We start from the raw sequence: 24,472 nt of genomic DNA on the forward strand, positions 1-24,472 counted from the left end.
TCAGTTAAGCGTCCAACTTTGGCTCAGGTCATGATCTCGCAATCCATGGGTTTGAGTTCTGCGTTAGGCTCTGTGCTGAAAGCCCAGAGCCTGAAGCCTGCTTCAGATTCTCTCTCTCTCTCTCTCTCTAAAAAATTAAAACATTAAAAAAAGTTATGTATCTAATAACTGAACTTAAATATAGGAAGAAAAAACTGGTAGGACTGTAAAGAGAAATAGGCAATTCCATAATTATTGACAGGTGTTTCAGTATTTTTTTTAAATATTTTTTTTATTTATTTCTAGGAAAGAGAGAGAGAGACAGCGTGAGCAGGGGAGGGTCAGAGAGAGAGGGAGACACAGACTGAAACAGGCTCCAGGCTCCGAGCTGGCAGTCAGCACAGAGCCCGACGTGGGGCTCTAACCCACGAACCACGAGATCATGACCTAAGCAAAAGTCGGACACTCAACCAACTAAGCCACCCAGGCGCCCCTGTTTCAGTATTTTTATTGCAATAATTGGTAGATGAAAAAATCAGTAAAGACAAAGATTTGAACGACACTATCAACTAAGATAACTTGTTGACATTTGTAGAACATTCCACTCAACAATAGCAAAATGCACATGCTTTTCAAGTGCTCGCAGAACTTTTACCAAGATAGACCATATTCTGGACCATAACACAATTCTTAAAAATTTAGAAAGATTCAAGTTACACAAATTATGATCTCTGGTTGTAATGCCATTATGTAAGAAATAAACAAGAAAGAAAGAAGGATATCTGGAATATCCCCAAATATTTGAAGACTGCATAACACAGTTCTGATTAATGTATAGGGTATAAGGAAATTAAAATTGTTCAAAGGGAAGGTGTTTTGAAACTGAATATGTAAATGTACAGGAGCCTGCTAAAGCAATAATTATAATTTTTTAGTGCTTAGCTTACGTATTAGAAAATAATGACCTCAGGGTCAACCTTAAGAAACTAGGAAAGGAATAGTAAGATAAAATCAAAGTGAGTAGAAGAAAGGAAATAATAAAGTTCAAAGTAGAAATCAATGAAATAGAAAAGAGAAAAACAACATAACCAACATTGGGTCTTTGAAGAGATTAATTAAATTGATGAACCTCTAGCCAGGCTAATTTGGAAAAAAAAGACACACATTACATGTCTCAGGAATGAGAGAGGTGACAATACAACTGATTATATAGATATTAAAGGAAAATAAGGAGGTGTTCTGAACAAGTTTGCCCATAAATTTGACACTTACATGAAATGGACAAATTCTTCAAAAAATACAAACTACCAAGACTCAGGAAGAAATAGATAACCTGGACAGCTGTTTCTAGGAAAGAATTGTAATTTGTAGTTTAGAATCCTCTCACAAAGGGACGCCTGGGTGGCTCAGTCAGTTAAGGGTCTGACTCTTGGTTTGGGCTCAGATCCTGATCTCATGATTTGCAAGTTTGAGCTCTACACTGGGCTCCATGCTGACAGTGCGGAGCCTACTTGGGATTCTCTCTCTCTGCCTGTCACCCACTCACACACTCTCTCTTTCTCTCTCCCAAAATAAATAAATACACTTAAAAAAATCTTCCCAGGCACAGATGACTTCACTGGTGAATTCTGCTTATATTTAAGGGAAAAAAAAATATCAGTTTTCTTTTATTTTTTTAATGTTTTTTTTTTTTTTTAATTTCTAGGAGAGAGAGAGAGAGAGAGACAGCGTGAGCAGGGGAGGGTCAGAGAGAGAGAGAGTCACAGACTCTGAAACAGGCTCCAGGCTCTGAGCTGGCAGTCAGCACAGAGCCCGACGCGGGGCTCGAACCCACGAACCGCGAGATCATGACCTGAGTGAAAGTCGGACGCTCAACCAACTAAGCCACCCGGGCGCCCCAAAATATCAGTTTTCTATAACCCTTTCACAAAAGGTAAGAATTGGGAAAGAATTTCCAACTCATTCTTTGAGGACAGCATTCCCTGATACTAAATAAGAAAGAGATACAAATAAACTACAGACCAATTTCCCTCATGAAAGACACTAACTAAAGAATGTTAAATAAAGGTAGTCTTTAGGGAGGTGTGGGGAGATGAATCTAGATGCATAAATGTTTAACAAAATACTAGCAAACAATGCAGAAAAATGCAAAATAATAATATATCCACAATGAGATGGAGTTCTTCCTAGGAATGCATGTGTCTCTTTTATAAGGGGACCAGTCACTGAATTTACGGACCGCTCTAAATCCAAGATGATCTCATCTCAAGATCCCTAACTTAATTACATCTGCAAAAATCCAATTTCCAAATAAACTCACATTCACAGGTTTCAGGGCTTAGGGCTTAGACAAATCTTTTGGGAACCACTATTTACATGTTTTTCCAAAAACGATTACTCAGATATCTGTATCAGCTTTAATTTGTAATAGCCAAAAACTAGAAACAATCCAACTATTCATCATCAGGCAAAAGGCTAAACCAATTCCATTCCTTGTAATGAACACTTCTCAACAACAAAAAGGAGTGAAGTACTATACATAAAAACCCAGATAAGTGTAAAAGTAATTAAATGAGTGTAAATATAAGAAACCAAACAAAAAAAGAGTAGGTAGTACATGATTCCATTTATATAAAATTCTAGAAAATGTAAACCAGTGTCTAATCATAGAAAATGGACAGATCAGTGGTTTTCTGGGGATGAGAGATGGAAAAGTATTTGGTAGAGAATATTACAAAGGGGTACAAGGAAACATTTTGGGTGATGGTTATGTTCATTATTTTGATTGTGGTGGTGATTTTCTGTGTGTACACATCTACCCAAATTCAATAAATACTGTATGCTTTAAATAAGTGCAGTTTATTGTATTTGAATTATACCTCAAGTGCATTGTCAAAAACAATGTTTCCTCATGGATCCTGCCATGTTCTAATCATCTGTGGAAACTTCTGGAAATAATACTTAGCCACTCTCACATTCCTCAATTTTTTTTTCCTTTTTCTTTTTCCCTATGTGCTATGAGACACTTAAATTAGGGACTGCATCCCCTGGGCTCCCTTGCCCTCTGACTCCCAGTTGGTGCTAGTGGATGGGAGGTACAAGCTGTAGGTTCAGGGCATAGGGAGACAATGGCCTGGGCATTTATTTTTCCCTGTTTCTCCATGGTTCTGGAAGTGTTGGAGTTTTTCCTCTGGTCACACTTCATGTAAGGTATCCCTCTTTCAGAGGTTTAAATCTGGCTAGGTCTTGGGGCACCTGGGTGGCTCAGTCGGTTAAGCGACTGACTTCAGCTCAGGTCATGATCTCATGGTTCGTGGGTTCGGGCCCTGTGTCGGGCTCTGTGCTGACAGCCAGCTCAGAACATGGAGCCTGTTTTGGATTCTGTGTCTCCCCCTTTCTCTGACCCTCCCCTACTCAAGCTCTCTCTCTCTCTCTCTCAGAAATAAATTTAAAAAACATTTTAAAAAATTAAAAAAAAAAAAAGAAATCTGGCCAGGTCTCCGGTAAACCATATCTTCCCTTATAAAGGGAAAATGGCTTCCTGTTGTTTCTTCATTGTGTATTTTATCATCCCTTCCTGGATCCCTGAAATCTGCCCACATCTCCCTAAAGAGTACCTTTATTTAACACTCTTTAGTACCTTTCCATCTTTCCATCTCCCTCCTCCTTCTCTCTCTCTCTCTCTCACACACACACACACACACACACACACACACACACACACACACACTCCTCCTAAGGTAAAACAAGATGTTCTCAGTAACAGTACTCCTAACAGTAATGATACAATCTGCCAAATTTTCCCTGATCCACAATGGAAGAATCCACAATTACCAAGCAGAACTGTTTCAATTTTCCTTTTCCTATCTTCTTATTTCTGGACCAGTCATTGGTAAACTATGGCCCACAAGTCAAATCTGACTTACTATGTGTCTTTTTAAATAAAGTTTTATGGCAGCATAGTTTTATTGAAACACGGCCATGTTTATGGCTGTTTTTGCACTACAATGGCAGAGGTGAATGGTCATTACAGACAATATGGTCTTTGAAACCTATGATACTTGTTCTCTGGCCTTTTATAGAGAAAGTTGGTCAACCTAGGTCATACCTACTGATAGTTAATAGATCAGGCCCATTACTGTAACTTTCCAAAGAACAGAGCAATCCTTGCCTTTAGACAAATAACTGGCAGAAGATTTGACATTATTATTTTTTTCTTTTTTTGCCTGCAATCAAATTTTTAGGCAGGACTCTCTCCCCATTTTGTCACCATAAGTAGAAAGAGAGCAATATAATGATCTTCTTTCATCCCATCCAGAGGAAACCCCCAGAACTTGAGTTGTCCTTCCCGTTTACTCCTGATGTTGTGCAACGTTAAATCAGAAATGTGGGTTAGTTATTGAAGTTGAAATAGGGGATTTCTCATAAGTTTGAAACCTTAAATACAACCAGATATAATATATGATTCGTATTTATACAAAATTGTGTACCAACAGTTCTGTAAAGTGTAGGAAGAGTTAAAACAGACTGCTTTGGCTACATGAACATTTCTATTTTGGAACAATTTCTCGGATGATGATATTGATTAATATATTCAGTGGAGTGTTTCAAAAAGCATATATTATCAATGAGTAAAAGCCTCTCATAACCATTAGTCAATATATATTGAGTTTTCATTAAAAGTTAACAAATCATTATTTAAAAGGGCTTTGACAACCATAAATACAAATCCCATCCCATCATCACAAGGTTTGAAATAAGAGGGAATTAATCAGAACAATTCTTCATGTGTTCAAATTGTGATATTATACCACATGATTTAGTTTGTTCCTACAAAAGCCTAAAATATAGAAACATTTCCTCTATAATCGATGCTGTTTATCATTTCAGAGGGCATTGGAAAAATATTAAGTTTCATTATTTCAGAGGGACTGTATTTTCTTAATATGTCTGCTAACAGTTTGACACTCTTAGTATAGTGAATGTCTTAATAAAAAGAAGGCAGAATAACTTGAAGGACTTCATTTCAGTAAGATATTTAACCAAAATTGGCTTCTGTGATGAGAACTATTTAAAAAAAAGCATCACCTTATTGTACAATATTGTAGAAAATATGTGGATGAAGAAATCTATACAATTGTACATGAATTTAGAGAAAGCACTTTCTAACCCTTTGATTTAAATAAGAAATAATATCACTGTAGATTGGAACTCTGATCTCCTTTTTTTAGTCAGAAATTTCTTTCTTCAAGTTACAGACTGGGTTTACACGATGAACAGAAAAAGTAAGTCAAACAAACAAGGTTTTTTGTTACTATTCAAAGTATTATATATAGGATATTTAAATGAATAAATATATTAATGCTAAATATAATTTGAGTATCAAAAGTTTCCATAGAATCTGAAAGATAGGTCTAGGAAAAATGTCATCATATTTTATCATTCCTATTATTTTGAGCACCATTAGGTATGGAGAAGATTATTACTTCAAACCTTTCTTTACCTAGCACATCCTAATTATTCTTTTTTGGTTGACCAAACTGTTCAGGCTTAATACTACTTTATAACAATTTATTATGATATGAGAACTCTCCTCTTTTGAGGTTTATAAAAGCCATTGAAAAGCCATTTTGCAGATAACATACAAAGAAATTTATCCAAAAATTTTCTATGAGTGTTAATAAGTGGTAAATTTTAATCTGAATAATATTTTCTTATTATAGGGATCATTGTTTACATAAGTCTGATAGTCATTTAATTCAATCAATGAAATAATAATTCTATGTTTACCGTATAGCTTTGGCAGAAATTAAAATAATAACACATCAATCACACTTAAATTATACTGTGATTCTCCATTCTTTCTCAACAGAAATGACCTGTCTTACATATTACAATCTCCATTGTCCTAGGTGGTGACTAGAGACCACAACTGTTCAGCGAATTCTACATTACCTCTGGTTTATGGACAGAACCATATCCTAGCTAATGTAGTAAAGGTTTCACAGGTATCAAGTTCCGGTTATCATTATGTAGTATTGTCCACCTAGTCTATAGGGATGACATTTCTTTATCTGTCCAACCCCAACAGATTATACCTCAGGGATGATAAATTATCTTTATATCTCTGGCAGTTAGTTTATTAGAGAACATTACCAAAGGCCTCACCTACCAGTCATACATTCTATCATATATAATGTGCATCATAGTTCACACACAAACATTTCTTTACCTCGGTTTCTACCAAACCTGACCACTGGCCTTTAGAGACAGAAGATTCAATAGTGATGAAAATGTCAAACCATTTTTCCTGAGTGAGGGAATAAGCTCATTACCAGAATTATTATAAGGAATGGTGCTCCATCAGAACCATTATTCAATTAACTATTCAATTAGAGATTTGTTGTTTTCCCAAGCTGATTTCCAGACACAGCTAACTTCTGTGCAGTTGTCCATAACCTGCTTTCCATCATAAACAGACAGCTATTTTAGCAACATATCATTTTGATTTATGGTCACACAGAGTGTAGATCTCTGGTGTTCATTGTCATCTCCCTTATCTCATACATTGGTGGTAATCTTCTCATGCTGTCTAAAAAAATAGCCAGGTGTGATCACGGTCTACACACTGTGAATAGAGTAATACCTGTAATTGATTACTTGCAAATTAAGTCATTAGGGTGTTGTGTATCTTCTTTTCTCCAGGTTATGCAGTTGGTCTTTAGATATAACTTACAGAATACCAGAAATAGAAACTTCATTCCCTGGAGGAAACAAGTCCCAAGTGGTTTTTGAAACACTGGCCATCAGTCAGCCCCAAAATTTCATCACAAGAAATATATCTAGGTGAACCAAAGTGATAGACAGTTTACTGATACAAACCTTTGTCTGACCATTTCTTTGGAATAGGATTCTTAGTGCAGAATAGAAACATTTCTCCAGGTTCATAATTTTTCATTTTTAGGAGAGTGAAATCTGAGAACTTTGTAATCATTTTGATTGAATTGTTATAGAATACTTTAATAGTTACCCAGTTCATATTTTTAAATTGACATATACTAATACATAAATAAATAATAAATTGAAACATACTGAACCATTAAAAAATTAATCCAATAAAAGGTGGGAGAAAAGGGCAAAGGGAACAATAATACCAATAACTAAACAACAATTAAACAGCTAATAAAAAATAATTCTCTAGAAAACAGCAAGTAAAATAGTAGGATTGAATCTAACCATATTAATAATTACATTTGCTATAAATGGTCTAATACCTCAATTAAAATTCAGAGATTGTCAGATTCTGTTTTTAAAAATCAAGACCCAAGTGTATTCTGTCTATAAGAAATCCACTTAAATAAAAACACATAAATAAAATAAAAATAAAGAGATAAAAGAGATATACCATGTGTGCCAGCTATTAATTTGTAGCCTCTTGGTTCCAAATTTTTACTTCATTGTCTCATTCATAAAAATAGATCTGCACCCTGCACCAGCTGGCATCAAACTAAATTTTGTCAGTCGCGGGCACTAGAGAGACATTGCAGGATGAAGGAGCAGGTTCCCAGAAAGCCCACCATTCCCCCCACCCACCCCCCACCCCCACTGCTCAACCAGTGCATTTTATCCAGGGCACCTACAGGGTACAGCTTTCTACAGCATTTGGCTACTCCTGGGGCTTTCTCTAGCTCTTGACTCAGGCCACAATATGACCTGGGCTGCCATAGTTTTTTCCTTAAGTTTTCTCTGCCTCTGCTTTTTAGCAATCCCTGCATGCCTGAACTTAGAGGGGAGCTCTGTCCATGTTCTTATCCTTCCTCAGCAGTAGATTGCTGTTACTCCTGGTAGGCTTGTGGTAAAGGCAAGGGATTCTCATTTGCTTTGATTGGTCCTCAGTCTTACAGCAGTCTTATACTCCTGGACTTTGGGGTGGAGCTTTCTTCCAACGTAAGGTATTGAGCAGGAAAGAATTTCCTGACCACCCCCTCCTTTCCCCTGCCTATATCCCTGTTAATAGGCTTTTGCTTTTTAACTGTGGAAAGTCCTAAGCCTAAGGGAATCTCCTGCCCCCTTGCAACGCAAAGAGCTTTTGCTTCAAACCTTCCTCCAGAATCAGGGTTTGTTTGGGTTTTTTCTCCTGTGAGTCTCTACTACTCATACAGAACAATTCACTTCTAACACTTTTGGTCACCAAATATGTGTATATGGGATTTCCACACCATGCAGTTCTCTATGGCAGCAGCTGGGCATCCTATAATTCTGACACCACCTACCTGAAGATAGTCTCCGTTCCCATAGGTTACAGGCTCAGTCCTACAAGACTGCCCTCATCTTCAGATATCAAGCACAAGCAGTAGTTCCCCAGGTCACTCACCATTTCTGTCCAACTTGGCCATAAATCAGAGGTCCCCACTATCCCCTTCCTTGGATTCAATTAATTGGCTAGGTCAGCTGATGGAACTTAGATAAACTCCTACATTTACCAGTTTATTGAAGGATATAATAAAGGATACAGATGAACAGTCAGATGAGTGGGTACACAGGTGAGGTCTGGGAGGGTACCGATCCCAGGAGCTTCCATCCCTGTGGAGTTGGAATGTATCACCTTCTTAGTAGGTGGATATGTTCACCAACCTGGGAGCTCTCTGGGATTTTTATGGAGGCTTTGTCATGAGGGCCTGATCAATCTTTAATTCTATTGCTGGCTCCTCTCCCTTCTCAGGAGGGTGTGGGGTGGAGCTAAAAATTCAAAGCTTCTAATCCTGGCTTTGCCTTTCTAGTGATCACCCTTATTCAGAAATCATCCAGGAGCCCATCAAGAGTCCCCTTATTATAACAACAAAAAAAAAACCAAAAAAAACCAAAAAACATTCCTGTGACCCAAGAAATTAGAAGGGTTTTAGAACTTCAGTGCTAGGAATTAGAGGCAGAGACCCATCCACCCACCCACCCCCATATATATATATATTTTTTTTTCTATTGTCTCACACATGCTCATTGTCCAGAGTAGGGTGGCTCTGGGAATGGTAAAAAGGAAAAATGAATAAATAAGTAGGAGACGTACTATAAGATCTTGTATGCCAAGCTAGATATTTTGTTTTGTTTTTTAAAATTTTTTATTTTTTTAATTTATTTTTGAGAGAGAGAGAGACAGTGCAAGCATGCGAGGGTCATAGAGAGAGGGAGACACAGAATCTGAAGACAGGCTCCAGACTCTGAGCTAGCCATCAGCACAGAGCCCGACGCGGAGCTCAAACCCACAAACCGAACCATGAGATCATGACCTGAGCTGAAGTTGGACGCTCAAACGACTGAGCCAGCCAGGTGCCTGCCTCCAAGCTGGATATTTTGACATAATGTTATAGATTGTGGCAATAATTAAAAGATTGTAAAGATGCATAGTAAGATGAAATGTGAATGCTAGAAAAATCAGTATGGCAGCAGAATAGAGAAAAGATTGGTTAGAAGAGAGATTGGTGGTGGGTGTCTTGCTAGGAGGCTGCTACGTTATATCAGGTAAGAGATGGAGACATGACCCAGGACAATGCGAGTGGATGAATCATAAGGAGATATTCTGTCAGTATTTGAACTTTGCCCTTCCTTTCTAGACCCAACCATCTGTTCCTGTGAAGCATTTTAACAAGTACTCTGAGACAGACTTAGTGGAATTCAGTGCTTACATAGCACTAATTATGAGCCAGCATATGGATCCTTCTGATTATTTTTTAAATCTTTACCATATATTTGATGAAGTTTTTGCAAACACTCATTAATGTTTAGCCAATACCCATTTGCCTTAAATGTGGACCTAGTGTGTATAGGTTTAGACACGTGGACCGTCTCCCTTTCCTTTCCATATTTGCGCCGCTCTTCTCTGTGCAGTGTTCAGGACTATTTTCTATAGTGCAACATAAACATCCAGTCAAACTCTCATTAGTCAAGTGGCTAGCCCTCAAATAAGGAAAAACAGGCCTTTCCAAATTAAACTAAATCTTTTAAACCATTCATTTGTAGCAAGGAAGAAAAGGACATTGTTCCAAAGCAAGTGCTGCCAAGAGCCTCATGGCTCCCACATTTTAGACTGAACTTTCTAAATTCTCTTTGTTTTTAGAAAACTATTCTTAGTTGAGAGGATAAAAGCCCAAAATGGATCTTAAAAGCAGCTTGAAATTGGAATAGTTTTTATGATACAAATTTTTCATAGATTAAGTCAATCAGAAATATACATCTTAAATTTTCCTTTAATATATAAATTATAAATCTAGACACTGACTTCTTAGAGTAAATACAAGAAGCAACTTATGTTCTTCATGAATCCATCATACACATCTTCACATACCTATATGCACATGCATGTGCTTGTATACACACACTTACCTGTACACTGACTATCTATTAGTTCTATAATACAATGATATTGCCTCATTACCACCTTCAGCCAAAATAGGAAGATATTTATAAGAATATTTGTAAGAAATTCCCTCTCAGGGCGACTGAGTGGCTCAGTTGGTTAAGCATCTGATTTCGGCTCAGGTCATAATCTCGCGGTTTGTAAGGCTGAACCCCGTGTTGGGCTCTATGCTGACAGCTCAGAGCCTGGAGCCTGCTTCGGATTCTGTGTCTCCCCCTCTCTCTGCTCCTCCACAGCTCATGCTCTGTCTCTCTCTGTCTCTCAATAATAAATAAATGTTAAAATTTTTTTTTAAAAATTCCCTCTCATACTAGGATTGTGTCACCAAATTGAATTAACACCTTGAAAAATAAATAAACTGAACCTTTTGAAAACTTCAAAATAAAAAAAGTAGAATATTGGATTTTACAACCTTAAGTTATTCTCTGATGTATATCGTATGGATTTCAGATCTAACTTCACATGAGGGCCAATGTCACTTTGTGGTAGATGGTCCCTCTACAGGACCATCACCTGGTTTAGGAGTGGCAGGTTTTTTGTTTGTTTGTTTGTTTTTTAACTTTTTCATTTCCAGCAAGATATGCTACTTGTTTTCCAATATCCTTATCCTTTTGTTTAAGTAGCAAGAACCTAACTCCCAAACATATCTTGATTTTGCACATACACACACACACACACACACACACACACACACACACTGGTACCCAGACAGCCTCTAGATGCCATATATCGTCAGCTTTTATATCAATGGGTGGGTCATTATCAGAAATAAGGCCTATGTACTCTGAGTTTTAAACTCATACTTCTCTACAAAATTCGACACAGTCAGGGCCAAATTTATCAAAATGAGTTATTGGAAACACAATGAATGTTCTCCTTGTGTGAATTATAGTAGTTTTTGTAAATTGCTAAATCTGCAAACCTGTGGGAAACATTTTCAGTAAATTGATTTTTCCAGACATTGCCTCAGTAATAAATAATTCGTCCTGGCGATTAATAAGTGTTCCTTCTTTTGATTTTGTTCCCTTGTAATTAAAAAACCCCAAAGTTAATTAAGAGAAATCTCAAAATTACATCAGACAAAATATCACAGTAAGAACACAGAACAGGGCTGGGGCACTGTAATTGTTCTTTGTATAATTTCTACAGTTGAGAGCTTTTCAGTTGCAAATGACAGGAACAGGATTTAGAGGAAGTAAGCAAATGAAGAAATGTTAGGGCCTGTGGAACTGTGAATAAATCTAGGTCTAATTAAGTCAGGGATAAATGAAGGAAACCAGCATATGACACTCCAAAGTATGCCTCTTTGACATAAAAATTATTTTGAGGCAAAGGCAATTAAGAAGCAACAAACTCACAAAGTGCCTGGTGGCTCAGTTGGTTAAGCATCCAACTTCAGCTCAGGTCATGACCTTGCACACAGTCTGTGGGTCCAAGCCCCACATTAAGCTTTGTGCTGACAGCTCAGAGCCTGGAGCCTGCTTCAGATTTTGTCTCTTTCTCTCTCTACCCCTTCCCTACTCTCTCTCTCTCTCAAAAAGTAAACTTTAAAAAGAGAAAGAAGCCGCAAACTCACAAAAAGCTTCCCCTTTTCTGCCTCAAGACAGGAAACAATTTTCCTTTTACTGGTGACACTCGGATCAGCCCAGAGATCCTCCAGAGGAGTCTGCAAATAAAACTTAACTTTATTAATTCTCTCCCATATACATTTTACACTTGAACAGTGCAGGGTTAGGGTCACCAGCCTCTCTCCAGTTGAAAATTTGCACGTAACTTTTGACTCCCCCAAAACTTAACTAATAATAGCCTACCATTGATGGAAGGCTTATTGATAACACACACAGTCAATTAACACATGCTGTGTATGTTGTATGTATTATATACTATTCTTACCATGAAGTAAGCTAAAGAATAGAAAACATTATTAAGAAAAATGTAAGAGAAAATACATTCATAGTACCATACTATATTTATGTGTATAAAAATAATCCCAGTACAACTGGATTCATGCAGTTCAAACCAGTGTTGTTCAAGGGTCACCTGTGTTTACCTTCCCTGGGTCTGGCATCCTTGGGAGCTTGTGACTCAGTGCTTTGTTTTGTCATTTCTCTACAATGTATTGTTCTGTGTTGAAGATGCTGCATAAGGTGGAAACTAAGCCATCATTCTGAGTTCCTTTCTTTCAGGTTTCTCCCACCTGATGTGCACTGCACACATTAATGAACTGCTTGTTTTTCTCTAATCAACCTTCCTGTTAAAGAGTATCCACTGAAAACCTAAGAGGGGGAGGGGTAAAGTATTGCCTCCCCTACATGTGGGTCATGTTATCAGTAACTTTCTCCCCATCATCTTTTGGCTCTTAATTTTTCTTGGAAACTTTCTCACATTTTCCCCCTAGTTGGGGAAGAGCTGGCCACAGACAGCCCTCTGCCTATTTAATTCCTGTTACTTATGGATCCAGAGAAAGACTCTGTCTTCTAGAGTCCCCAAATCAACTGGGTTGTCTGGGTTGTCTGGGCTATACACTGAAGTGTAGGTTATATATCCCCATTCAGGATGTTAGTCAAGGTGGGATTAGTGTTCTGAACATCTAAGATATGCTGGGTATTGTCCTGGCACCTGGGATGCCATGTGAACAAGAGAAATAAAGCTCTTGACCTCCTGAGGTTTACATTCTCATGGGAGCAATGAGAAATAAATTAACCAATCAGCCAGCCAATTTCCAATAACAATAACAACAATGATAATTCTGTATCATAAATGTGCTTTGAAGAAAAACTAAGCAGGTTATGGGGTGAAAGACAATGTGGCTTTGCAGTGGTGGTGCCAGTGGTGAATTTTAGACAGTGAGGTCAGGAAAGGACTTTTTAAAGAGCTAACATCTGAGTAGCAACAAGCAGAGCATTGTTCCACCTACCGCGTTGTGACGTCTGTGTACTCTAGAGGAAAGTCCGCAAGGGAGATGTTTGCCACCTGGGTTCTCAGGAGCACATTTTCTAAGAAATCTCCTGGACATGTAGGGTTGTGTGTGTAAAAAGACAAAGTCATATGTAAGAACTGTTTCCTTTTCCTGGAGATGTGGCACCTTGCTCAAAACCCTTGGCTTCTCTGGATTGAAGTCTGTATGACTTCCAAGGTCCCTTGTAGCTCTAAAGTCAGTGGTTTTGCATTCATTCTATGAGTAGTTCATTTTCATATTTTCTTTTAGCATTCAGTAGTGTCAGAATGAATGATGCAAGCAGAACAAAATTGAATTGGAGGATGATCATTTACATTAGCCAAATCATAGAAAGTCATTACCTAAAAAAGACAAAAGTTCTATTTTTTTAATGACTCATATGTCAATAATTGTAACTTCTAAATAATTTTAAAAATGCCTGGTGACATAGAGTCATTATTCATTTTCCAGCTTCAGAACAATCTGTGATTAAATTAACATCTTTTTGATCAGTAAACAGCCTCTAAGTGTACTTGACATAAACTTGGCATCCAGTAGAACAAATATTTAAAGAAAAACAATCCTACTTTTTCTATTTTGTGCTTATTAGTACTAGAACTATTTGATTTAATGAAACCAAAAGAAATACTTAGTGAAGTGTTACCTATGAGAAGCTCTTCCTTTTATTCATCAGACATACTTAGAAAAAGTCAAGATAATAATTCTCTCTAAATAATTTCTGTTTTGTTAAGTAATAAGGGCAATAGTGATAGCTGATACTAGTCAAGCAGCTAGTATGTGTTGGCACTTTTCTAGATGCTAAATGTATTTATTTTAATCCTCTCAGCAACCCTCTGAACTATTGTAAAACCTGGGTTTGCAAGCATAATTTATTCTGGAAACATACTTGTAATCCAAAGCACTCAAATATCGAAGTGAATTTCCCCATAAGAACTAATGGAAACTCAGATGATTTGCTCCATAACCCCAAAATATTCATATAAAAATGATTACAGTACTGTACTATAATACAAAATAATAAAGAAAATACAATATACAAAGAAAAATAAACAAATTAACCTGAACTTACTTTTGAAAACCTTCATGGCTGCTGTGAGGGAGACAAGGGAGGAGGGTTATTATGTAGGATGACTTTCACTGTCACTAGTGGAATCACTGCTATCTGCTGGCTCAATGGAATCTTTTTCTTTCCCTGCAAGTTTAACAAGGAACCTATCTAATAACCTAGAATGAAGCAAAGCATTCCTAAGCTTATGCTTGTATGGAAAAGCAAAGGACTGTCCATACGTGTTTTGAAGTGACAAAAAAGTACACTACTGCCAGTTGTGGGCACCTTCCAAAGTTCTGAAAAATCACTGATTTCTGCCAAACACCACAGCATCTGAGCATGGGAGATGATCACCCACAATCCAGCAGAGAGAGTGAGAGAGAGAGAGAGAGAAAGAGAGAGAGAGAGAGAAGGACCATTGGCTCAGTTGGGATCATGTGATGTTTGGCATCACGTACTACTTGTATAGTAAGACATCGCTTGCTTATCAAGTTAAAATTTATTAGACAGGTTTGCTTGTCTGTTGGAACACTGGTAGGAGAAGTTACTCGCAATCCAGGACTTTCCTGTACCGCTATGACTAACCTACTGAAACAGAGAGGGGAATCTGCCTCACCTCCCAAACCTGGCTGACAGAACAGGGTTTTAAATCCAGAAGTTTTGGATCATAGTTCAAGCTCATAACCACATATTCTATTCTGCATGCATTTGCCATCTGAGGATCGGGAGATGGTGTTTATCTGGGTGCAAACCGAGTTTAGGAAAAATTGGGTAGTAGATGGCCTTTGCCCTACTTCCATGGTCTCTGTTTTGCTCTATTCATCTCTACCCTATTGCCCATGCCCTTCTCACGCCTGTAGCCCCAGGGCTCTTCTGCTCTGTTCCATCACACTCAAAACGTGCAAACCCCAAAAGAAGCTAGTGCCAGTTGTTTACACTTAGTGTAATTTTAAGTCCATGGTTTGCCTCTTTTGGTGGGACTTACACTTTATACTGTTTATTTTGCCTAGAAACAAGTGGCCTTTTTTCTGCTAAAGAAAAAATTTCAAACTTCAGCAAGTGGACGGAAGAGCTATTTGGAGGGTCAGATGGCTTTAACAGCTGCAGTTTCATAGTTAGAAAGTCAGCCTTCCACTCTACCTACTTACATCGTATCCCAGCGTTTGGCACCATAGGAAAGAGCACTTAAGCTAATTATGTTAAATTATGCAAAATTATGAACTGGTGAGAGATGGCACAATTAATTTGAAGTCATTCCCCAGGATGATCTTAGATTGCAATACATATCAAAAACGTCTTTGAAAAGAACTGGAAGAAGAAAGGCTTCAACCACCCTCCATCGTAAGGAGACATAAAATGTTGCTCACCAGAAAACAGAACTATACCTCTTACCTTCTAAGTAAAGTAAGTGTTTCCGGTTCAATAGTTTACTTGATGTCAGTCGAATGGGAGACATTCCTTTCCCTGAGGAATTGCACGGGTGCTTTCAATCTCCTCACCTCCTTTCCCACCTGAAGGGCAAAAGAGGTGATGCTGAGCCTGACCGGCTCTAAGACAGAGTCAAGTACCCTTCAGTTCTTGAGTTATTGTTGTTTTTTGTTTTGTTTTGTTTTGTTTAACTCCGGTGTGTAGGGTATCTGCCTAGGTATCTCCTCTTTATTCTGCTTCCTTTGTCTTTCAAATTCCATCTGCCCATCGGGGTGACTCTCAGTTTTCCAATGAGGAGTCATTGCTTCAATGCTGACTGGGGGCTATCAGAGGCAAAGAGAATTGGCAAAACTCCCACTCTCTCTTTTTACTCTCTTTTTCCCTTTTACGTTTTTTTTCTTTCATTCCTACTCTCCCTCCATCCCTTTTTTTCTCCTCTTTCCATCCTCTCACCTTCCTTCCCTTCTAACCAGAGCTGGAGTCCAAGTGCCTCCTTTTGAATTCTGGCTCTCATACCTGCTTGTTGCATAACATTGGTGGACACGGTCTTGAACTTTCCTATATACCTCAATACTTAGCTCCAGGGTAGTTCAAAATATTAAAAGAATTCAAAAAGTATATAAAGCACTGCAGATAATGTCTGACACATAATAAGTATTCACATGTTAACTATTTTTATCATCACCATCATCATGATTATTATTCATTTTCACAAACATTACTGAGTTTTACTTTTAAGTGCTGTGCTAAATAGGTGAGCAAATAAAACATTTCAGCTGAGAACTTTCAATTTTAGGAGCCAATACGGAGAGACCCCCAGCCCCGTAAATACTTCTCACATTGTCCATTTCCTTACTGCATTCTTACTCTTTTCCCTATGAAATCATACCTGTTTTGTTTTCCCATTCCTTAAAGAATGCCCATTGCTAAGTGGTAGTAGGTGAAGATACAAAGAAATGTTAGTTTTAATCCAGTAAATATGCACATGCTTCCAGAAGGCTTTCAAAGAACTAACTGTGTGAACATAGTTTTCTATATCACAGCTACTTTTAGGACTAAATTTTATTCAGTTTGATTGTTCTATGATACTCAAATCACACCTCAGTCCATTATTTACTTTGCCTGCACATTTGGGGGACTCTTCCAACTAATTTTTATAATTGATATAAAGTAGATAATGTTGAAGGAGATGTTTTATGCTTTTCATGATCTTTTTAAAGGTGCTCACAAGTTTTTTGATAATATTTTTGTTTAGAGTTTATGAGGGTTCATTTTAATTCATACTAAATAATATTTCTTAAAACACCACCATGCTTCAGTCTCTTTTTTTTATCAGATTAATGAAAAAGAAAGTTTGTAATGCTGTGGCCATTTTCTGTGTCCTTTGCAGTGACAGGAATTCCCGTGTTAAAAATTATCACAATTACTGGCCTTCAGAACACCATGTATATTGCTACTTTTCTAGTTCACTTTGGTTTAAGCGCTCCCTGAGGAGAAGGTACATATTTTCATTTTTTTTCTTTCTTTGATTTGTTCACTGATATACAATAAGGGTCAGAACTTCTGATCCATGTTGCAAAAGGTGTATTAGACTCTCCTGGGGCTCATCCCTATCGATGGTGTTTACACTGCAGTTTTCCCTCACTCTCGTCCACCTGTCAGACGACAGCATATCCAGTCCTGGTCTCTGTTTAATTCAGTTCACGTGAAGCAGCACTTGGACAGATGACTCATCTGGAGGCCGCTAGGTGTTCTATCTACCAAACAGATGCAACCTTTCAAAGTCTGGGTCCAAGTAAGAGAGAAAGATTACCAAACCTGCTTTGAACACATACTGTTGGTTTGACGTCTGAAATTTAGGTTATCTTTCTGCCTTTGGGGCTTTTGCCTGCAAACATTTTAAGAGGTTTAAAAAAATAAAATATACTGTAAAGTGGATTATGCAGGCAAGTGGATTTATGTAAGGCACTTTTTCTCAGTGACTCATTTTAGGCAAAATGATTTCAGACAGTTCCTGAAGTTGTATGACATTCCATTTCAGTCCATTTTTTTTCATTTTGATGCACAAACCAATTATGAGTAACATGCCAATGAATCAGTAGTCTTAATATGAGAAGGGTCCTGTCCAGATAATGACAAATTACCAACTATAGGTTGATAGGGTCATTCATTGTGAAGATTAAAAGAGATGACAACTGTAAAACAGTTAGACCAATGTCTGGCATAATGTTGAGCACTTGCTGCTTGATAGCTATTGATAATCTTATTATTGCTGTTGGGAATTACTCTGGGCTCACTTTACTCTGTGGCACTGCCTTGCTATTATAGGGACAAAACTAATACAAATGCGAAGTAAGAAGAACCTGATAAGAATGAAGATTTAATATCCACTCACATTGCTCCCTGGAATGTACAGAAACTTCTATCAGTAGCATTGAAAATCTACCTGAAATTATTTTGAATTCAGTTACCAAACAGTTTCTTTGGGTGACTCTGTCAGGCAATAAGATAGGCTTACTCTACACATAGTATTTCTACAGCGTTTTACAGGTGAGGAAAACCAAAGAGGCTTTAAGTAAATTTCCCAAGGTCACACAGCTAGAAAGTGGTAGAACTGGTTCTATGTTACCACACTGGTTTACAGAATGTTTTGAAATAAGTTCTTTATTGTGATGTTTTGAGCAACAAATTGTCTATTAATTTCCCTTTCACTATATGTGCAGGTGATTGGGCTGTTTTCAACTATTGATAATTTCCATGGAGTCCTTCATGAAATCATGTTAGTTTCTGTTTCCCAGGAGTTTCGATTGCTAATTGCTCTTCCTGCTGTCTGTGGAAATAGTTTACCTTAGTGGGATGTGGTACAATGGCCCCTCAAATGTATCCAAGTCCAGAACATGTTACCTTACATGGCATATGAGATTTTGTATGATTAAATTAAGGATTTTGAGATGAGGAGATTATCCTAGAGAATCTGGGTGGGACAAATGTAATACAAGTGTCCTTATAATTGAAAAAGGAAGACAAGAGAATCAGAGAAGATATGAAGACAGAAGCAGAGGTCGGAGTGATGTAATTGGTACCTTTGAAGACAGAAGAAAGGGCCGTAAACCAGGTAATGCGGGCTGCTTCTAGGAGCCAGAAAAGGCAAGGAGCCTCTAGAAGAAACACAATTCTGCTGACATCTTGAGTTTAGCCCCATGAGACCCACAGACTTCTGATCTCCAGATTTATAAGTTTGTGTTGTTTTAACCCACTGAGTTTATGGCAATTGGTTATGGCAGTAATAGGAAACTTATACATCCTCTTTGAAGCATTTACAAATTGTCTCACCTTTTATTTTAATACTCCCACAAGTTAAATAAAATTTTTTAAGTTTATTTATTTATTTTGAGGAGAGGGAGGGGCAGAGCAAGGAGAGAGAGAATCCCAAGCAGGCTTCACAATGTTGGAACAGAGCCTGATGTGGGGCCCAGTCCCATGAACCGTGAGATCCTGACCTGAGCCAAAATCAAGAGTAGGTTGCTTAACTGACTGAGCCACCCAGGAGCCCCAGATCAGGGTTCTGAACAATTTCTTTTCAGTGATATACATGTATCAGCCTGTTTGCTATCAGGAAAGAGCTTTGTGAGGGTTGAATCAGTAGGTAAGTATAGGAGGGAAAAGGATTGGTGATGGGAGCGTGACCCATAGGTACCAAGGAGGACCTTGAAAGGAGGAAATGGCTTTAATTTGAAGGTTCCTCAAGCAAATCTGATAAGGCCCAGGGAGGGCCTTGTCTCACCTGGTTGGAAATCATTGATCGAATAATAAAACCAGTGACAGTGCAGCAATTCATTGCTAACTGCAGTTCTAAAAGCTTTACCTATATTGGCTCCTTTACCCCTCACAACAGCCCTGTGAAGGAGATACTATTGATAATGTCTCTATTTTATGAATAAGGTAACTGATAGTAAGGACATAGATTTTACATTAAGTTTTATACAGTAACATTTTGCTTATAATACAATTGATGACACTGAACTGGTTGGCAAATTGTAAAATACACAAACATTCGTGATCATAGCATTATTTTACCGGCAGATTTTAAGAAGCCTTTAAACTTTTTTCCTGCCAATTTGTCTTTAGCTATTATTACTAGGTTGCCACTTATAATGTAATTGTTAAGACAGTTTACAGACAACTGTTTTAAACATCTTGTCTGTCAAGGTATTAAACAAGAAGCTAACTTTACATAAAATGTCCACTGGGTGGCAGCTTTTCATAAAAAGTACCTGGCATTAGCTCTCATACCATTTTCAAAAATTTGTAAAGACCAAAGGACTTATTTGTTTGGGGTTGTGGAATAGTTATTCTCTGGGTTTCTTACAAAGGTGGGGGGGCTTTACTGTATTTAATATCCTTTTAAAATAGAAACAGAGCCTTCTCAGCTTAACACATTTGTGTCATATATCTCCTTTAAGAAGAACTTAACTTGAAATGCATTTTGCAAGTAAACTAATCATAACATACACAGATGGCATTTGAGCACATAGGTAAAGTTGGAAAACAGTTTTTGAATCTTTAAAATCAAACTATAACGGTAAAAAGCCTGTGTAACTTTATACTAAAAATATTCTAGGATTTTTAGGACAGATCAACAAAGATTTTTACAGGAAAGATTTTTTTAAGGAATGATCAACAAAATATTTTACGGTTTGACTTTACTTGTATTTAATCTCATGATTTTTTTCCCTATGTGCTTAAAATTTTCACATTAATGACAAATTTCCCGCCATTAAATATTCTCAGGGTTACAGTTTGAGGCCAGAGCAAAGTTATTCCCTTGTTTAGTGCTATAATTCAGAAAAATAAGGGGGGGAGGTGGTATTTTGAAAACTATTCAGTGACCATTTATATATTATTGCTATAAAAATGTAGTTGGCCCATTTGTCAGCCACGTCCAGTTGCCTGTCCCCTGTCCAGACTGTAGGTAAGAGCATGGCCATCAGGGAGTGTCAAGATGCCAAGAAGTCCTCAGGACCTTCTGCATCCACCTAGGTGCAGCTTATTAACATACAAGTCTCCTCCTTCTTGTCTTCTGCCTTTTTAATCAGTTTTTTCTTTGGGCTGTGCATCAGGTTGTTAGCACACTGGTCTAGGTGTTTCTGCGACATAACAGACTCTTACAAAAGCCCCATCCTTCTGTCTTTGGTAGATGCTATGAGCTCTGGTTCTCTAGCTGTTAACATGTAAATATGCCAATTTGTGAATTTTAGAATCTACTTTAAGATGATCAGCTCAGTACTTTGCCGTAATCATGAAAAAGAAAAGATTCGGCCACTAACCCCCACATTTAAATATTAATGACTTCACATTGAATAGCTCTTATGTTATGATATTTATGAATTTATGAACTTCATGAATTTAAGTTTTGAGGCACAAATATTCAAGTGTAGTTAAACTTTGACCGTATTAGAGCACATGGAACACAAAACAAGTAAGATGAAGCCTATTGAAGTATTTGCTACTCAATTAGCTGTTTCACAGCTAAAAGATTAACTCCCTAGTGGCAATTTATTCACAACAGTTTTGATGACAATTTTTAAAAGTAAAAGTTAAACTTAATCATCAGAACTTTATCATATTTTATACCTGTACTAAATTTAAGCACTGTTTTAAAATGAATTGTCATTATTTCCTTATTAGAAAAAATAATGAAAGGACATGAAAACAAGAATCAATTACTGATGGTGGTGGAGAAAAAAAAAACATCAATCAATTGACCAGGGGGATATTGAGTATCTACTCAGTGCTGAAAACATAGCAGATACTCAACTAATCCACTCCTGCTGATTGATTGATTGGTTGATAATATTTGTTTTTGTCCATTAGCCTCCAGTATTCATGTTTAAAAAAATATGCACTGCAAGGGAAATATGACCAAGTATCAGTAATTGACTCTTTGGTTTGGTTTGATTTGATTTTAGCCAACTATGTTGTCTTTGCCTGGAATTCTAGAAAATATAGGTTAGCATTAACCTGAAACATAACTATAATGAAACATTTAGTAGAGCGCTGGATGATTTTAGTGTTGTTGAGTTTCTTCTGTGGTAGTCTAAGAGTTTTTTAGTTTTGGGGGGAGGGAGTTTAATTACATGGCCGATTGACTACCACCAAATTACTCACAATTTTTGTCAAAACAAGACATACACAAATTGAGAACACAATACAACCAAGCATCACAATGCATAATGTAGTAGCAGTCACAGTGGACAAGAAACATAACACCAAGTCAATATCCAGGTAGATCACTTCCACTGTACAGACCATCTGCCTCTAATTTTCTTTAAATAAAACATTTATAATGCATCATTATTTTTTCCTTGAATTCTAAATGCACACAAACTTATAAATGAGGTTTTTAATACCTAATTCTTTTCTACTTACAATTTTGAATTACCGAATAATTAACATGTTTCTTTCTTAATACCTCCATGGAGAAATTACCATATCATATAATATATGGACAATATATTTCAGAGAAATCTGCATCAAAGTTACTAATAGTTATATTTAATTTTCCCCTACAGGCTGGTTATAGTAATAATAAAAATCAGCACTGAAGGCAATATTTTAATTGCTCTAATTATTTATTCTTACATTATGTAACTTTCCACCCCAGTTTTAGTCATCATTTTGAGGTTTTCTCAACCATTTTGTGGCCTCAGTGTAGGCTGAGGATTGGAGAGATCTGGCAGAAGGCAGAGATGGGTCGTGTTCATATATCTCCTCTGTGAGTACTCTTTCTTTGCTCTCCAGACATGGCAATAACATTATGCAGAAGAGACTGCAGGGTATGTTTCTTTCCTCATGATTTAATGGATGAGATCAGTAAACACTTTTAACTCCACAGCTCCAGTCCCCATATCAAAAGCAAATGGCAAAACCAATGTATGGTTTATTGGCACACTCTGATATTTCGGAACAGAATCAAAAACATTAAATCAGATGTCCACACCCTCATTTAGTCCCATCAATAATAATGCAAATTACTGAGACATTCTAAGTTTGAATTATTTTTAACTTCTGTCTAGAACTGACATCCAATGTTATGTTGCTCCAAACCCACAACAGTTTATCTTCAAATATGTGTATAAATGTCACTTGACACTAGAAAATAAGTTATTATTCCATTTTCACAAGACCTTAGATTGAAGTCAAACACTACTGAGGCAAAATCAATTATGCAAAGCACAAACTACTGGTTCATCATTTTATTTACATAGCTTTGCTAACCTCATCCCCCTCATTCATGCATCTAGCTTTGCAAATATTACAAAGATATAATATCATTAGATATTATACTGGAAAAAAACCCCAAAAATGTTGGAGAAAGACCAACTGTGGTTAAATCCGGACTCTATTCTGTACTTAGTTATGTAATCTTGGGCAAGTTGGTTGAATCTTTCAACTTCTTTCCTAATCCATAAATGGGGATCAATAAAATTTACCTTATGAAATTATAAAAAAAAAATAAAAGAGTAGATATTAAGTTTCTAGCATATGGTATATATTAAATGAGGTAATTTTCTTTTTTCTTTTACAGTCAACTCCATTCATTAAAAATAGTGATACACATAGAATTATAGGATAAGAAGAGAATCCTAAGATTGAAATAAATTTGTAATATTATCTAATCCACTTCCATCTAAGTCCTTTCATAACGTTATTGAAAGTCTTGTAGAACAGCTGAGTCTGTACAATCAGACACTAAGGAGACCTTAGATGGCATTTTGACAATGATATTTTTCAACTGGATGGCTCAAACTGGCTTAAACAAAACAAAACAAACCACAACAAAATAAAGCATACCACATTATGAGAAGTCCATTGTTCCAGCGGTTTGACTGACCTGAGGGCCCATACTTTCCCATCTCTGCTTTGCTGTGCTCTGTGGATCTTACTCACTGTCTCATGATCTCAGGATTCTTCAGCCATGCTCAGCATCACACGCAGACATGACTACCTCCAAAAGGAAAAAGAGATCTGTTCTTAATGTCTATTTACTTCTTCATTTACAAAAAAGAAATCCATTCTTGGAAATCCCCCCAGCATAGTCCCTCTTATTGGTTGATGTGTTCATTTCCAAACCAAATCATGGTGACCATTTAGAACAATGTTGGAGAGAAAGATTGTTGATGACTCATACTCATTGGTTGTTTTTCTGCTTTTCAGAGTAACTCACTTTCAATATAAGCTTTGTTAGTTCTCTTACACTAGTTTGTCCTTTGTTCCAGTGAAGAAAAACAAAAGGTCCTTTGGAAAGGTAAAATCAAATTTGAATGATGGTTACAAAGACTCTGTAATAACTCTGCATACAAATGTCACTGCGCAAACCATCCCACAGGTCCTAATGAAACAAGTTCAGGTTGGTGCTGAATATGTGATTTGCCTTTTTTTTTTTTTTTAAAGTTTCATTCTTGAGCTCTCTCAAGTTTAATCTGGAGAAAAATAAAGATGGTTGCTATAGTGAATTTTGGAGCTTATCTTCCTATTGAACCTCAAAACATTATCTTCGAAATAATCCATACTCATCTTTGGATATCATCATCACTTTTCTAATGCTTAGGGAGAAGGGCAGTGGGTAAGAATTTAGGTATTAAAG

At 37.1% G+C, this 24,472-nt stretch overlaps 1 long non-coding RNA gene across 1 annotated transcript; it reads right to left on the reverse strand.

The window, feature by feature from the left end:
* Positions 1–12,007: 12,007 nt before the first annotated feature.
* Positions 12,008–23,950, reverse strand: LOC120225273. Its single transcript, XR_005526777.1, has 3 exons — positions 23,680–23,950; positions 15,790–15,908; positions 12,008–12,056 (listed from the first exon to the last, which is right to left on the reverse strand). It is a non-coding gene; the product is annotated as an uncharacterized LOC120225273 (long non-coding RNA).
* Positions 23,951–24,472: the final 522 nt, after the last annotated feature.

Source organism: Hyaena hyaena, unplaced genomic scaffold (genome assembly GCF_003009895.1).
Source record: "Hyaena hyaena isolate Hyena2069 unplaced genomic scaffold, ASM300989v1 scaffold_1361, whole genome shotgun sequence".
NCBI classification, from domain to species: domain Eukaryota; kingdom Metazoa; phylum Chordata; class Mammalia; order Carnivora; family Hyaenidae; genus Hyaena; species Hyaena hyaena.